The 16,579-nt window shown below is 37.8% G+C and overlaps 1 protein-coding gene across 7 annotated transcripts in view; it reads right to left on the bottom strand.

The window, feature by feature from the left end:
• The window catches only part of MAPK10 (mitogen-activated protein kinase 10), a 145,579-nt gene extending 129,281 nt beyond the window's left edge, over positions 1-16,298 (bottom strand). For 3 of the 7 annotated variants that reach the window (XM_062623437.1, XM_062623430.1, XM_062623435.1), the window contains exons 1-2: positions 15,871-16,295; positions 11,044-11,163 (exon numbers count right to left, since the gene is read on the bottom strand). The gene's annotated coding sequence lies outside the window, so the exon portion shown is untranslated. Of the gene's footprint in view, positions 1-11,043; positions 11,164-15,683; positions 15,818-15,870 lie in introns of those variants that run through there. The other 4 variants (XM_062623431.1, XM_062623436.1, XM_062623433.1 and 1 more) reach the window with 4 other exon arrangements.
• Between the last annotated feature and the right edge of the window lie 281 nt (positions 16,299-16,579).

Raw genomic sequence — 16,579 nt, 5'->3', positions numbered from 1 at the left:
TCTCTACCTAGCTGCTAAGCCAGCTAGTTATCTTCACATATGCTTGTCCTTTGAAGTAGTGATACACAGTCTTCCCAAACTGCAGCTCAGTGCTGTAACACAAAATTCCTGGAGGACAGAGACATTTCCTTTCACAGAGAAACAGAAGGCATTCATGGAACTCTCTCCCTCAGGTAACTTCAAGTTGAAGGTTTGCATTAGAACATAAGGATTTGGTTTAGAGGTGGACTTGGCAGTCCTGGGGGAGCAGTTGGACTTGATGTTCTTAAAGATCTTTTCCAACCTCGTTGATTCTATGGTTCTGTGATTAAATAAATTTGAAGTATCAAAAGCAAGTGCCTAATATAGGGAAAAAAAACAACAAAACCGCCACCACCACCACCAGAAACACCAGCAAAATATATTTTCTCTTTCGCAAAGCAAAGATATACTGCTTTTTTGTTTGCTCTATCTCTTCTCTAGTCAGAGACTTGGCACTCAGTAAGCTAACTGAAACAATTACTGACTTTTGGTCTGGATATGTCATCACAACCAAGCTTTTCGAGGTAGGGACTTGCTAGGCTGAACTTGCTCTACATCTTGAGTCTGATTTTTTTTTCCTGGAGGTGAATTTTCATGGTATTGTGTTAAAGAAGTCTTTTAGCTTTCTGTAAAGTTTTTGACATCACACTTACCACCTTGAGCTGCACTAGACACGCAATGAGCCTTCAGATCTAACCCAAAATCATGCTGCTGTTCTTTTGGGCATTACACACAGCATTACTTTGAGCGTCTGTGTTTGGAAATATCTACCAAACCTTTTCAAGGACAGTTTCTAACACAGAAATAGCGAAGGATAAAGCTAAAAAGTAATTAATTGTGAGAGGAAACAGCAGACACTGGAAAGGAACAGAGGTGATGACTGCAAAACAGTAGCTGAGGAGGTACAACAGTTTTATTGGTAAGGCACAGCAATAAGAATAACTTCATTTTGGAATTTATTTTTACTTCAGAAACAAGTTCTAAGGCAAAATACTGGAAATTCTGATTGCTAAAATAAAAAAGAAAGCTTCATTCTCTTCATCCCTCTAAAGAGCAATGGATGGTGTCAAAACCAGAGTTCTGCTGATGTCTGCAGAAAGCAGAGGAAAGGAATTAAAGGATTTAGTGAAAATAGCGGAATCCCCTCAGAAGATCCCTGCATGCATGTTTACTGCATTAGTTGTGAAAATGGCATGTATTTTAGTACAAGTGCTTTAGCTGCAGACAATATCAGTAGTGTTTAGAGCAGCAGGAAGTGGAGTAGATGGTAGAACAGAAGTAGTTCAGATCACAAGATAAGGAGAAGTGTCAACTGGGCTTTGCAACACAGCAGCATGGGTAACAAAAACCTGAGGCTTGATTGCACCCATCTCTGCATGAGGCATTACTGGAGAAGGGCATAAGCATGCAACAGCTTGGTTAGGTTGCTCAGTGAAGACAAGTACTGTGAAACAGCATTAGTCCTACTTCAGGGCTATTGGTTTGTATCCTTTTTATCTACATAGCCAAGTTTTTCTTTTTGGAGAATGGCTTGGTTTGGAAGGGACCTTTAAAGATCATCTAGTCCAACCCTCCTGCAATGAGCAGGGACATCTTCAACTAGGTCAGGTTGCTCAAACCCACATCCAACCTGACCTTGAATATTTCCAGGGAGGCAGCATGTACCACGTCTCAGGACAACTCTTCTAGTGTCTCAGCACCCTCATTGTAAAACATTTCTTCCTCATATCTAGACTGAATCTCCCCTCCTTTAGTTTAAAGACATTATCCCCTGTCCTACTACTACAGGCCCTACTAAGAAGTCCATCCCCGTCTTTCTTATAAGTCCCCTTTAATTATTGAAAGGACATGATAAGGTATGTCTGGAGCCTTCTCCAGGCTTAACAGCCCCGACTCTCTCAGCCTTTCCTCACAGGATAGGTGCTCCAGCCTTCCTCTGGACCTGCTCCAGCAAGCACGTCTTTTTTGCATTGAGGACTCCAGAGCTGGACACAGGACTCCAGAGCTGGACACAGTACTCCAGGTGGGGTCTCACCAGAGCAGACTAGACATGCTAAACTGGTTCATGCTTGCAGATGATTAAAATTAGCTCACTGAGCACTAGAAAGTTTCTTTGCAACATTTCCAGGTGAGAGGTCAGATGTCAAACTTATTTTAGTGATCACTACTTACATCCCAATTTGGACTTTGATGCTTACAGCCAAATCCTGAAAGAAGACTTCAAATATATTAACTGTTTTCTCTTTCCTATCAACAAAAAATAATCATTGTCATATATGATGGGCTACTCTTTGATTACATGCCCTAAGGTCTCTAGGAAGTAGAGAATTAGATGTGGAATATTTTTTGTCAGTTTTAAGCCTGCCATGATTGCCTTCACCCTGCTAGTTAAAGAAGTGTCTACCTTTACCAGTATATCATGTTCTATCCTCCCACAGTTCAACATTGCTCCTCTGAAAACACCCAAGCAATTCTAGCTTGAAGTAGCTCAAAGTCTACTTTGATCTATTCTGGTCTCTTACTAGTTATATAATACAGAGCTCACACACAAATTAATCATTAGTCCAAAAGCACTCTTACAGTGGGAAAAAAAAAAGATAGTACTTGCACAAGGATTAGCAATTCAAGTGCACTTGATACACATTTGCTCTGAAATCTTGAATATCATGACTCAGCTACAATTTTGAAGGCTGCTAAAGCCTAATTTGATTATAGCTCTCTTCTTTGCAGTTCTATCCAGTCACTGAGACTTTGAAGCTATGAAGAAGAACGTCTGGTCTTGTGTATTAGCTAAACCTTAAAGAAAAGCTGCAGGGTAACTAGCTCAGATAACGGCACCACTGACAATTACACAGGACAGTATGAGATGTTCTTCACTACTGCAAAAGGGATTTGAGAAAGAAAAAGAGAAAAAGAGGAATGTGTGGTTTTATTTCCATTAGTGTTACCAGAAACTAATGTCAGAAAGCTTAAGTTCCTGACAGTGTTCAAAATCTGAGCTGAGTTGTGCATAGCACAAGAGATGCATCTAGATTGTCTTTGTCTATCCTGACCACATCAGATTCTGCTTTGTTGGTTAATTTATATGGACTATCTGGTGTCCAGGCCATTCAGATGAGCAAATTATTGAGCCAGCTAGCCAAGACTGCACTAAGTTTCAAGTGGAAAAATTTTGAGGCAATATATATATCAACTGATTGTATGAGATGCAGCCCAGGGCAAATTTGCTTTACCACTGCCCACCTTCAAGATAAAATAAGACATGTCAGAAGGCTTCCTTATATATAAATATTTCATGTTATTACTGTACCCTGTAGCCATTCAGAGATATCTTGGCAATTATCTTCAGAAAAAAAAAAAAAGAGGTAATTCCCAGGTCAGATTCCACCTAGCAAGGCTGCTGGGCAGCAGATCTGTGAATAACTGTTTCCAACAAAATTAGCTATAGAATTTATCCCACCACTGCTGACACCAAAAACTGTTGCTTTAATTTTCCTATTAATTTGGTTTTGGATTTGTGCGCTTTTTTTTTGTTTGTTTGGGTTTTGAGGGGGGGGGGTGTTTTGTGTTTTTTTCTTTTTTCTTTTTTTTTCTGTTTTTTTTTCCTGCATTCTATCTTTAGTTTTTACACCCCTTTGATGTTCAGAGAAAACCTTAAAATGAGACCCAAACATAGCCTACAAGCTCACAAAATGAAAAATCAAAACAACCTCCAAGTCTGAATATTTTATTCAAGGTTTTGACAATACTGCTTCACATGACAGTTTCAGCCACATGTAATGGTTGCAGCCAGAGATTTCTTTTTTCCACATTAATAAGACATAAAAGCTCAGAAATGAAGATGGGTGAAGTGGAGGAAAAGTCTGTAGTCCAGAAACTCAGTCTCCATCATATCAGGAGAAATTTTCAACAACAAAACTAGTGCCATTTAAAAAACAACATAAAATTAAACCTGCAGAACACAAGCCTCAGCTGCTGTAAATTGTCCCTTTCTTACTGCAATCAATGTAGTTATAGAGAGGATTCGAGCTTACAGATGTAAGCTTAACTAACAATTGCCACAGCTACCTAAAGCCAAAACCAAGCAGATATCTTTGTCTTTGTTTCTCCAAGTCCTCAAAAGAAAACCACAGAATTGCACTACGTGTTTGGATTGAGGAGTGCATACCACATGAAATCACTGCTTTTATAAAAAGAATTCATAGATCACTGCCATCTGTACAAACATGTAGGTATTCTTTTTACATTCTTTTATCATGGGAGACATCCACCATATTCTCTTTATGCAGCATTAAGAAAAAGTTAAGTACAACAGCAAATCAAGCATTCATTCAAATTAAGCGTGCAGATATTTTTCAGGAACAACTCAGAGAAGATTTTGGTGTTCGGTTGTTTTTTTTTAATTTCAAAAAAAGCAGCATTAACAGTGTATTTTTCTTTTTGCTTGCCTTTTTTTAGTGTTCCTATTTAAGAATAGGAGCCAATCTTTACATACTGTGTCTGAATTATCTGAGGTAAATATGAACACAGTATTTGGACTATGCATGAAGTAGTGAAATTAAATGGTAAAAACCCACCAACAACAGTAAGCAATTAGGCTCATAGGAAAACTTGCTTTGGGAATACAGGGAGAGGAACATTTGGTTATCATTAGAGGTCATTATGTCACCTGGTTCTGATGTGTAACCAAGAAAAAACTTTATGTCAACTTTATGAAATACAGGGTAATTAATTCCTCCCTGCTTTCTCTTCTGTGCTTTATTTCTATCCGACAGTATAAAGCAAGAAAACCCTCCCACCCTTCTCCCTCTCAAGCAGTGCTATCAGGCCAGAACAGAGAGCACTGTCACCTGCTCAGCCTACCCTATGTGGTACTCAAAGGGAAGTAACGCTACTAGCTGGATACCTAACAGGAATTACAATTTTCCAGAAACAAAGGTAAAATAAGCAGATTAGGAAGTCTCTGTATCACTACTAGAATGTGTCCAGCAAAGGGCTGGACTAGATGATCTTCAAAGGTCCCTTCCAACACAAACCATTCTATGATTCTATATGCTGCATTGATGTAGAAGAACTAGCTTGGGATAGTAGCACATTAACACAAAGCTACATGCACAATAAATTACTCCAGAGCCTGCTGTATAAATACTACCTGTAGCAGTGATTTCATATCTGCTACAAATCAGAACTTCTTATCAGGATGCCCTATCTTCCTAGTACTTTCAAAGCCCTTGCAGTCTTACAGTGATTTCACACAAAGAGAAACCCCAACCAACCAACAAAAAAACCCCAAAACAACCAAACCCCAAACCCAACAGACTTCTGAAATACAGGAGGACACAGCAAGAAAAACATTAATGATTGAGTATCTTGTTCTCACTTTTCTTCACCAAATATTTAGCTAAAGGCCACTGAGGACACAAGCCTTTGCTAGATGCATTTTTTCTGTGACTCTACTGGTTGTTCTTATATTGTTAATCTTAAAAGTGACAAAAAATGTAAGCCTGAACAATTCCAATTTTTATGAAATAAAGCCAGCATCCAGCAGCTCAAGGATGCCTATTTAACCATTACGTCTTCTCAAACTCATCACAGGTGAATTGCTCTTATTGATTTGGCCAGGCATTTAGGACATATTAAGAATGCACAAGTACTGCCTCATGCCTGCAGTGTTCACTCTCTTCTTGCCAATCTGCTACTGCACAGCAGTCTGCATCCAACACAACAAGGATACTTCAAGTGCTGTAGATGAGGCTGTGGATGTACAATGAGTTTAAACAACCTCTGGATAACCTGACCTTTCTGGGTAGTCCTCCATCATGCATATTTGTCTTCACCCTTTCACTTGTCTGCTGCACTCTATCCCAGCACACAATAGTTAAGACAGAAGGATCATGATACTAACATCATACTTGCACATTGCATCAATAGGCCTGTAGGTAGAGGTAGCTCACATATTTTACTCCTTATTTACACTGGGGAAATAACTACTCCAGGAGCTTAAAGCAGCTAATCTGATGCCTGCACAGCAGCTAGGATACTGCTGCCTTGAGGCAGCTTGACCTAAGCCCTAGTGTATTGAGCATGAATGTGATAGCTGATGCTACCAGTACTGCAGATACTTCTTTCTACAAGAGCTACAATTTTCATTTGCAGCCAATGCTCCCCATTCTTTCTTATACAAACTACAGCAGAGGGAAGGTGAACAGAGAAAAAGCTAACAGTATTACACAGCATGTTCAGCTCTCTGCTCCCATTGACAGTCTGTGACAAGGAAAGGAACTTTTGTTAAAAACACTACACAAAGAAACAGGCACATAGTAAACACACCACAATGGCAAATCTAGAAGAGGAGAGAGGTAAATTATTTCCCCCTGTGGTTACAAAATACTTCCTACTACTTTATATAACATGGGTTCATATGACATACCCATTAACACAGCTGAATTTACTGTTGTGTTGGTCTACTTTCTACCATTCTCCTGACACCACTGTTTTTGGTTATTGATTTAGCATTTCCATTTATTCTTCTGCAGACTATTCAGATTATTTTACTACAACTCATAAGGATCACACTAAAGAACTACGGAAAGATTCAGAATATCTGTCTGACATTCTACCCCCATATTCTACAGCAATAGTCCTGAATATTTTCCACAAGGCTGGGAGAGGAGCCTGCCAAATACTGAACTAACCTGCCAGGTGGCACAGTTATTTCTTCCATCAGCAACTCGAAAAATACAGCAGAGACATGAGTATTTCATGTGATATGTACACAGGTGGCACCTGGCACAGGGAGGTATTAAGCTTCTAATACAAGTTCCCCCCTTTTCAACAAGCACAGACTGATATATAGCAGAATAAAAGCATTTGATCCACTAGTATTTCAAAGTGAAATTAAACAACTGGAGATCCCCCAAAGACTTGAATCTGCGCTTGAATTTTTCAGAATAATTTAATTTTCACTTTTTGTATGTGCAAATAGCTTGACTCTTCCTATGCCAGTCCAGGCTACTGGACGAATGCAGCCATAGATACAGAACAGAGATATGCCCACACCTTTACAAGCATTCAGATGCATAGCAAATCTTCACTTTCCAATTAACTTTATCTATAATTTTTTGAGATTATCAGTCAGAACAACCATGGCATATGCTCCCAAAATTCTGAGATACCACTAGGGTATAATCTCAGTGGAAGGGTTGTACATTTTTGAAGCCTCAAGCTTTCACATATTCAAATTCAATTTTTTTTCAGGATCAATGATGAAAATCCTACTTTTTATTAAAAGAAGCCTCATAGTTTTTCATATGTATGTGACACTGAGCCTAGGGCATTAAAAAACCCAAATACTGCGAAAGTTGACAATGCTACATTTCGGTATAATTTAATTAAAATACTAATATTACAGGCTGAAAGGTTGAGTAAAGACAAACCAAGAATGAAGGGAGAAGGGAAATGAACCAGAATAAGAAGTAACAGAATAAAAAATAATGCAATATGAGCTTAAAAGGGATTGAAAAAATCCTGTAAAAAAATATCCTGAGGAGACTGAATAAAACAAATAATAATAAAACTAAATAATAAGAAAACCAACAAGAAAAAAAATGCCAAGGCAGGACAATTCCCTTTTATAGGCATTTCCAGTGAAGTTTATTAAAATAAAAGGTGATAAAGAGGTTCCACTAAGATGTCTGTAATTCAAAGTGAAGATCTCAGCACTTTCTGGAAAAGTCCAGTCTCCCCAAAGAGTAAGGAAGGTGAACAGTTAAAGTGTTGACAATTACAGGTCACTTCTGCAAAATCTTTGTTTGTACATAGCTATCACATGATAAATGGCTTTTGGAAATACATTAAGGCAACTGTTCTCAAATAGGAAAACTTACTCATTTTATCAGCACTATTGATAACAGATAAGAAGTCTTTACATTTATCATATGCAGTGAATTTAATATAAATAGGCTTTTCCTATTAGCCAGGGGGCAGAGGAGCAGAATGCAGGTTTATCAAAGAAAACTGTGTTCTGAGCTCTGACATAAATCTCGTGTAACTGTACTAAACTCTCTGGAGCTACTTCACATTTACTTGAGCAGATGATGGTCAGAATTTCTCTTAGTGCACTTAGCACTTACATAGGAATGAACATACAAGAAACTAACGCAATGTTTCATAAAAACATGCAACTGCATAAGTTAACTCTATAAGTGCTTAAAAATAAATTACTTTATCCCAGGTGCTTTGCTCATCTGCAGAGCTATATCAAAGCCTCTCTCTCTCTCATGATTTCTACCGAAATTACTAACTCAGCTTTATAAAACACCCATCAGCCATAGTACTAAACTTATTTTCACGTTAAACAAAATAAAATCACTTTTTCATTACCTGCTCTTTTTGTGATGCATACTATGAACTATTTTTATTCTCCAAATGCTACTTCTCCTGACCATTTTTAGTTGTTTGACAGTGAATTTAACTTTGACAATTACATGCTAGGTTTTAGACCTGATTTCTCATTTCACAAGTTATAAAGCTTGCATTTTCATAAGGAGAAATGGCTGAATACAAAACATAGTTATGTGTTCAAAGTGATTTGTATGCCTTAACAACCAATATTAACTGGAAAGACTCTTCACAGAAAGCATAAGAATTTGCATATCAAGGCCCCATCTTTCAAACATACATGCTAAAGGTTTGTATTACTTGCCTGAAGACAATGATAGACATTTTCTGTAGATCTGCAGCTTCAGAACAAGACCTTGAATTACTTAATTTCTGTTAAAAATGTTTCACTCTCTGTCCATTAAAATTATGTCAGTTGGGAGGAAAACTTCTCAAGCAACTCTTTACCTGTGACATCTCTTAAGTTTTTTTAATTTGTATCCTATACTGCTCTGAAAAAGCTGCTATTTGTACTGATTACCACTCTGAAACTGAGATGAACAAAGCTAAAGAAGGTGACTTAGATGTCTTGAATTAGGTGTCTTAGATGACTTGAACTCAGAGAGAAAATACACTGAATACACTGAACAGAGCCATTGGTACTTGCTTCAAATACCAAACAGCAATATCAATAGCTACAACATTAAGACAAAGACATCTTGGTGACCTGAGGGACAAATGATTGAGTCACACTGCTTGTAGGCAGCAATATGACTGTATTCAAAAATTAGCACTGCATGTATTTCTAAATGTAAAATTGCTAGGATTGGAGATTATTGTCACCCAACTTCTTAAAAAAATATTCTACATGTACAGCAATTTTCAAAATGCTAATGGTGACAGGAACTGAACTGCTATAACTATGGACTAATCATATTAACATGTAAAAAAAAGTCATAAAAATTCCATGTAATTTCTCTTCAGCTACTGTTCATTATGGACATATTAACAAAATCCTTTCTTTTTACAATATTACCAACTATCATAAATCCTGAACATTTTGCTGTTTCCAGTTTATTTTAAACTTCCATTATCTACAACAAGTAGGTTATCTGTATGCTTTTAAGCACAGAAATAAAATTTGGGGAAAAAAAAGTTATATATTCATACGGTTTTTAGAGTCCATATTAAACTAAGTATTAAAAAAGATGAAGGCTGTCTTGCTAACAAGAACTGCCTTAGGACAAACACAATAGGCCCTGAAAGCCGTAAGACATTAAAAATATCATAGCAGTAATACATAGCAGGGAGGTTTTTTAAGTTCTACATAGATTTTTGCATCCACTCTTCATGCCACAAATCACTATTAATGTCCAGAGTTTGGTTTCTCCTCTTGGGAAACACCCCTTAGGTTTCAAGAGAGCGCAGATTATTTCAATGGACTAGCAGGTACTGCTTTCTGCTACTTTCTCTCTCATTTCACTCTGGAGTAAAGTCAAATTAATTTAACTGACACCTGTTCCATTTTTTCAGCAGCTCTACCAAGGATGAAAGTAACATGCCATCAGAGCACTCATTTCATTACTGTTGTATTAGTCACATATCACTACTGCCCACCAGTCGTTATGTACTATGTGTTTCCATCTCTGCCTGATCTACCAATAACATTCTAGTGGTGTAGCTCTACACCTTATTTGTGTAATAGCACCAGGCATAAGTTTTGACGCTGGCCACCAGTAAAGGTCAAATCACACAAGATCTACTTGAAGTCTACAGATCAGCTTAGATCTGTGGCTTCTTTTTGAATCTGTTGGCTGGTTATGGTGACTGCAACTGACAAATGTCCACCTGGTATCAGAGGGGGAAAAAAGCTTGTTTTGAAGAGAAAATTTGTTACCTTCAATCATTACAAGATCTCACAATAATTCTCTTGTGATTACATGGGACAGTTAAAAACAATTCCTCATCTCCCAAAGGAGATCATCTAAAAGAAATTATGGGGATCAAAATTACTTATTATGTAAGAAGGAGGTTTCAAAATTATTAGCAGACTTACAGATAAAGCCAAAGAGTATTTTAAAAAGGCTATTTCCTTTTAAACACTATTCTTACAATTTATTTTCCTGTCAAAGGACAGAGTTATATGTCAGAAAATTCTGTCATGATTCCTCAAAGTCTTCTTTAGTCATATCAAATAGGAAAAAAACCCACCTTTCCTCTCCCCCACCCCAAATCAAAGAGATGCAAAATATTTTGTAGTTAACAAAATTTGGTGTAAAATAGTGGATATATCAAGCCAAGAATGTGTGTATGTAGGAGTTTTTAAAAATCATTTTTTATCCTCACACTTTCAGCACAATCCTATTCCCAATGTGCTCCACCTGATGATCACATGTACAATGCAGAAATTATACACTTTAAAAAGACATTTAAAAGACAGCATTAGGCTCACATGTACTAAAAATTAGCAGAAGTTGTAGTTTTAACCTTCCTCCCCCCAAAAAAACTCACAAAGAAAACAACAAGAAATAAACCCCAAACCACCACCATGCACTTTGGCATCATTTAGTTTTTGTTGGTTTTTTTTTTTTTTTTTTTTTGCCAAGTAGTAGAATTTAATAAAATAATACACTGTTGACTCACCACAGCATGTGCTATGTCTCATCTATAGGAAATGGTTCAAAGGCATCAACTTCATGCATGGGTTGCCATAACTGATACTTGAGCCTGGCCTGCTGCTGGTACAGGTTTCTAATACTAGCCCTAAGCACAAAAAAAAAAAAAAAGAGAAAGAAACATTTGGGGCTTATTTTTCAGGTCTGACAGAAACAGAGAGAGTGCACAAACTAAGCTAAACCAGAATGTAAGTATTTGAACATCATGTAACAAAGACAATATTTTCCTCTGATAATACCATAATGCATCCAGTTACAGGCAATATCTGTGCCATATTTTCCCTTCTGCTGTGCAGAGAAGAAAGGCTAGAGATAGAAAATAGTGCAGAATAAAATGTTATTTAAATGGGAGAGAAAGGTCACAGTCATATCCCCTCCCCACCAAAAAAAAAAAGGGGGAGGGGGAGAGGAAGGTACAAATTAAGGTGGACAGATTCTTGCGCTCAAGAGCTCATGTTCAAGACTATACAAATTTCAACAGATGGTACCAAAAATCATAATGCTGTTCTAAAATAGTTATTTTTTGTTTCTATCCTATCTTTCTCATGTTAGGCCTTCAAAATTTTCTTTGAAATGAGGAAGAGCATAACCTTTCACTGTAACAAGCTGAGGTTTGTACACTGTCATCCTTCACTAGTACCTAGGGATTGAAATTAAATTTGAATTGTGACATTATGAACAGCTTTAAAAACTGTGTAATATGGATACATATAGGTAAAAGAAAAGGCCTGTAAATTACTGCTGTTCACCAAATTATCATACTTTTAAAAACAAACATCAAAATAAGTGACAAAACACTTTCAATTAACAAAGTGCTTGCAATTGAGAAAATTATAGACAACCTCAAGAAATGTAGAAAGCAACTGTTGTGATATTAAGACAGCAAACAAGAGAAGAAATAGTCAAGCACTAGCACTCTCTGTAACCACTGAACAAAATTGACTATCATTAAGTGGAACATTTGGGCAACATTTTCTTATCACTCTTTCACAATATATTTTCAAATAGTTCAGAAGAATCCTAAACATTTTACTAAGGATAAAGGATTAAAAATCCTTATGAGAAAACACTTGCTTAACCAAAAAGGGCCCAGTACATTTCACTGGAACAAGAGTTGCACATACTCAATCTCTCTGAAGTGTCCCTTCAAATAGCAATTCTTAATTTCCTAGGTTATCTGACCTCTTAGTGTAGAATGTTGGTGAAGCAGTTATTGACTTGACTAGAAGGCTCTTCTGGACCTCCAACTCTTACTGTTTATTACAATGTTAAAAGCTGACAGTAATCTTGTGAGACTGTAACACCCAAAATTTCCTATGTCATCACTGTGATGTGAGCAAGGGTCTGCACTCTTGCTGTCAACCTCTTCTTTTCCTTAGGCAGGAGAAAGAACCTGGAAGACTAAAAATACAACTGTTCTTTCTCTTTTTTGCCTTAAAAGGGGTTCTGACTGTGTTCAGGCATAGTCAGAGATACCGTAAGATTCACAAAAAATCACGACTTCACATCCTTTCTATACAGACGAAGCTGAAGAGAAAATTCCAGTGCCACTAGTGAGTTCATGTGCCAAATCCTTCTTTTAAAATCTCTATAACACATATAACTGGAAAGTACTGGGACTTCCTGTCCTTCTCTTTTAATAAAATAGCCAAGACTGATTATAAAGCTTCCTAACAAAGCTATAGGTAGCAGGCTAAAATACAGTATAGCTACTCAAGGAAAGCTGTGTAATTTTTGCAGACAGTGAACAGGGGACTATTAAACTCTGTCCCTGTACTGCTTTTGATCTATAATCTCACTGTCCCAGCATCAGAGAAAGGAAACATAGCCGTAATACCTGATATTTCACACTAGAGCTACATGTTACTTTCAGTTTTAGACAACTGACTTTAGATGGTTACTTGAATACAAAAGATCTTTTGTTTCCGTGACTGTTTTTCTTATGTCTGTCTCCACAGAAGGTTTTGCAAGAAGGAAATTAAGAAGAAGTCACAGTAAATGCAGCATTTTTTCTTTTAACTGGTGCCCTTTTATGAGAATTCATTTTTTTTTGCAAGCAGCCCTCAAAACAGCAAGCATGCAAGAATCATAGAATTGGGTAGCAGAAGATAAGCAATGAAAGCTAGGTTATAGTTATAATCAGTATCGTGGTCCAACGAAATGTCTCTTTTCTCTTGATGACGTAACAGAGCAGCAACTATGGTAATACTTCAATCACTAGGTTTCGATATTATAATTTCTAGCAGTGCTATAATAAGCTCAAAATATAACCAATGGCATGGGAAGGGCTATGGGTATAGAATGCTTGCCATAAAAAAAAAAACAAAACCAAACAACAACAAAACCAAAATACCACCTTATTTGTTTTGACAATTTATCAAGCTGGTGATATATTCCATGATTCAGGAATTGCCCAAAGAACTGGGTAGCTTCTACTTAATAACAGTTTATAAGAGAGAAGCAATTTTAAATCTGTGGACCTTTCTATAAACGCAGCTTTTCTGCCTTTCAAATCTAAATAAGACTACAATGTTGCTTGCAGAAGCAATGCTAAAACTATCTCCTTAGGGCCTGTGTTAGAGCTGTCTTAAATTGCATGAGTTTTGCAATGGGCTGCAAACTACAAGTGAGCTTTATTGACATTCCCCAGTGCAGTAGTAGGAAAATTTTGTTAGCTTTCCTTTTGCTTTCACAAGCCAAATGTGGTACAGTAACACTGCTGGAAGATATTTTGTCTTATAATTATTGATCCAGTAGTATTAAATCTCTAAATAATGGCTGCAAACATGCCAACCATTGACAGAGAGGAAAAAAACCCCAACCAACCAACCAACCCTCTCCCCCACTCCCCAAAACCAAAACCACAACAACCTACAATAAAACACTCATCCTCAAGGTCTGCTCATAAAAAGCCCCTTCGGTGCATACACGTATTTCTAACAATAAGGAGGACATTTTATAATACCAAACAAGCAGACAGGCAGCAGAAGGCAACTTATTTTTCATGTTAAGCAATTTTTGCCCCGTAATCCTAACACTCCTCAAAAAAAAAAAAAAAACCAAACATTAAAATATTGAAATTCCAACAGGACCCTGAAAAATTACGGGCACTCTGAAACAGCAGGAGAGAGCAATGTGCAAGAGTGCAGGTTACTCAGAGCCAGAGAGGAAGAATATTATTTAATGACTGAGGTCAAATCACCTTTGTCATTCACATCTACATCTCTGAAAGAGAAAGCCATTAGCTGAGCCAATTGAAAAGGTATTTCTGTACCACCTTTCTTAACAGGTAAAGTGAGCACACAGCAGCAGGATCACAGAAGAAAATACTACTTCAAAGTGTTTCCAGCTAGTGACTACAGAGCAGTGTTCTGAAAGAGGGTTAAAACCCGGCGGAATGGTGCACTCCACTTTCCCCAAGGCACGGGAACCAAAGGTAGCTTATATGTAAGCAAAGATAAACAGCTCTGTGCAATACCAACACCATCTTATTCTATCTTAGCCTTTCCCTTTTCCTGAAGCTGGCCTTGCATGAGAAGCTCTGTGTCCTCCAGCAATCTGATTTCAGGCTTCTCCTGAGCATTTAAAATATACTTATTTGCTTTTCTTCAAAACAAATTCAACTCTATGCCATCATTTTCTTCAAAGTCTGTGTTTTTATATAGTGTTGATTTTGTCTTTAAACATGGGTCCTGCAAAACTCACAGTGAACATATCAGAGGATGGGAAGGCTGCAATGGGGGTATCATGAAGCTATGCAGCAAAAAGAACCCATGTAAACAAGCTTACAATCACTCAGTACACAAATGGTGTGAAACATACCCATCATGGTTCGTTGTAAGCACCACCTGCTTATTAAACAATGCTGTAACACTTAATTATCAAAGTCAAATGTGTATTATTTCTAATAAGGCCTCTCTGCAGTAAAAGACCCCAACATTTCTTCCTGTAGCAATAGCTTTTCTGCCTGAGAATTTCCCTGCAAAGCAACATTGATTTCACTGCAGCATCTACACATTGTTAATTCTCTTCTGCAAAATAAATGGCCTATACCATGCTGTAAACACTCCTAAAAGCTCTTGGTGGTTCTGTAAGACCTAGTGGGCTGAGTTGTTCACTCGGATCACAGAGTAAAGCAGAAGAGTGATGATTACCTTAAAAGATCACTTTCCTAAAAACAACCCCCACCCCCACATCCAGCAAGGTTTGTCAAAGGCTTCTACACACACACACACACACACACACACACACACACACACACACAGAGTGTTGGTTTTCTGTGTGTAGAAGGCCAAGACTTCTATTCTCTGGATCTTCTACTTGTTTATCATTATCCTTTCTTTTTATTTTTATAAATTCTAATTTTACATGGCTCCATATGGATAATATAATCCACATAAGGTGCTCATTTCTACTGAATTGCAAACCACCACATTTCCTTCCCCCCAAAGCCCCCAAGCAGTGTTAGAGGTGATGAGGCTGAGTAAACGCTACTGTTTACATGAGCCAGCTGTTAAAGCACTATCACACTCCTTTTCATGATGTCCCTCTGCACTGCCCTCGCAACCATCTCACCTACAGCACCCAAACAGAAAAGCTCATACACACCCGAATGCAGGGAAATGATGGTTCTCTGGCCACAAAATACACAGCTGCAGCCTTCTTGTTTCCTCAGTTTACTTCATTAACCTGTCTGTCGCTCCCTCTCCCCCATTTTTTTTTAAACAGCAATCAATATTCATCACCCCACCCTGCGAAAGCAGTTAGTCATAGAATATTAGCATCAACCACCTACCATTCCGTGCTTGCGAGCTATTTTCCTCGTCCAGAAACCTTTCCCCCAAACTGCGACTGTAGGTGGTATTTTTAAAATCACATTCCAAACAGTGGCAAGGAAAAAATGGGTTATTTATGATGATAATAATAATAATAATAAAAAAAAAGAAGATGGGCAATTGGATTCAAGGTAAATCACTGTTTTCATTTAAAGAACTAAATGAATGCCTGGGGGAAAGGGTAGAGCAGAACAGAAAAAGGGGAGGCAAAATGTCTGATAATAATGAAATAAAGGAAGGAAAAAAAAAAGGGGAAAAAAAAAAAAAAAAAAGAGTGGCTTGCTGAATCACGCTCTTTCACTGCCTGGAAACCATTGTGCAGCGTGATGCTGGCTGTACCATTGTGGAATCTACCAGAGGAGACAGGCAGAGAGCTTGGGGAATGGGGCTGCTATGGCAACTGAAAGGAGCACACATGACGTCAAAGCACACAGAGGTCTCACAGGGGGAGGGAGAGAAAAGTCTAATCTGCAGCCACAGCTACAGTATGTCCTGGTGAATCAGGGGATACAGCAGACTGCAAAGGGGAGCTGAATAGTCTTCTGTAGCACTCACCAACAGCAGCGGCTCGGACATTTGCAGCATCAGGGAGCTAGTCAGTACAGAGAAGAGGTAGTAATAGCAGTGTAGATATGCTCCTTTGTTTGCATTGGCTGCTATACAAAAGCA

This window comes from Pezoporus occidentalis, unplaced genomic scaffold (genome assembly GCF_034315485.1).
Source record: "Pezoporus occidentalis ecotype Australia unplaced genomic scaffold, CSIRO_AGI_Poc_V1 ctg252, whole genome shotgun sequence".
Lineage (NCBI taxonomy): Eukaryota > Metazoa > Chordata > Aves > Psittaciformes > Psittacidae > Pezoporus > Pezoporus occidentalis.
The sequence above is the reverse complement of the archived record's forward strand: the minus strand, read 5'-3'. Positions and strand labels throughout refer to the sequence as shown.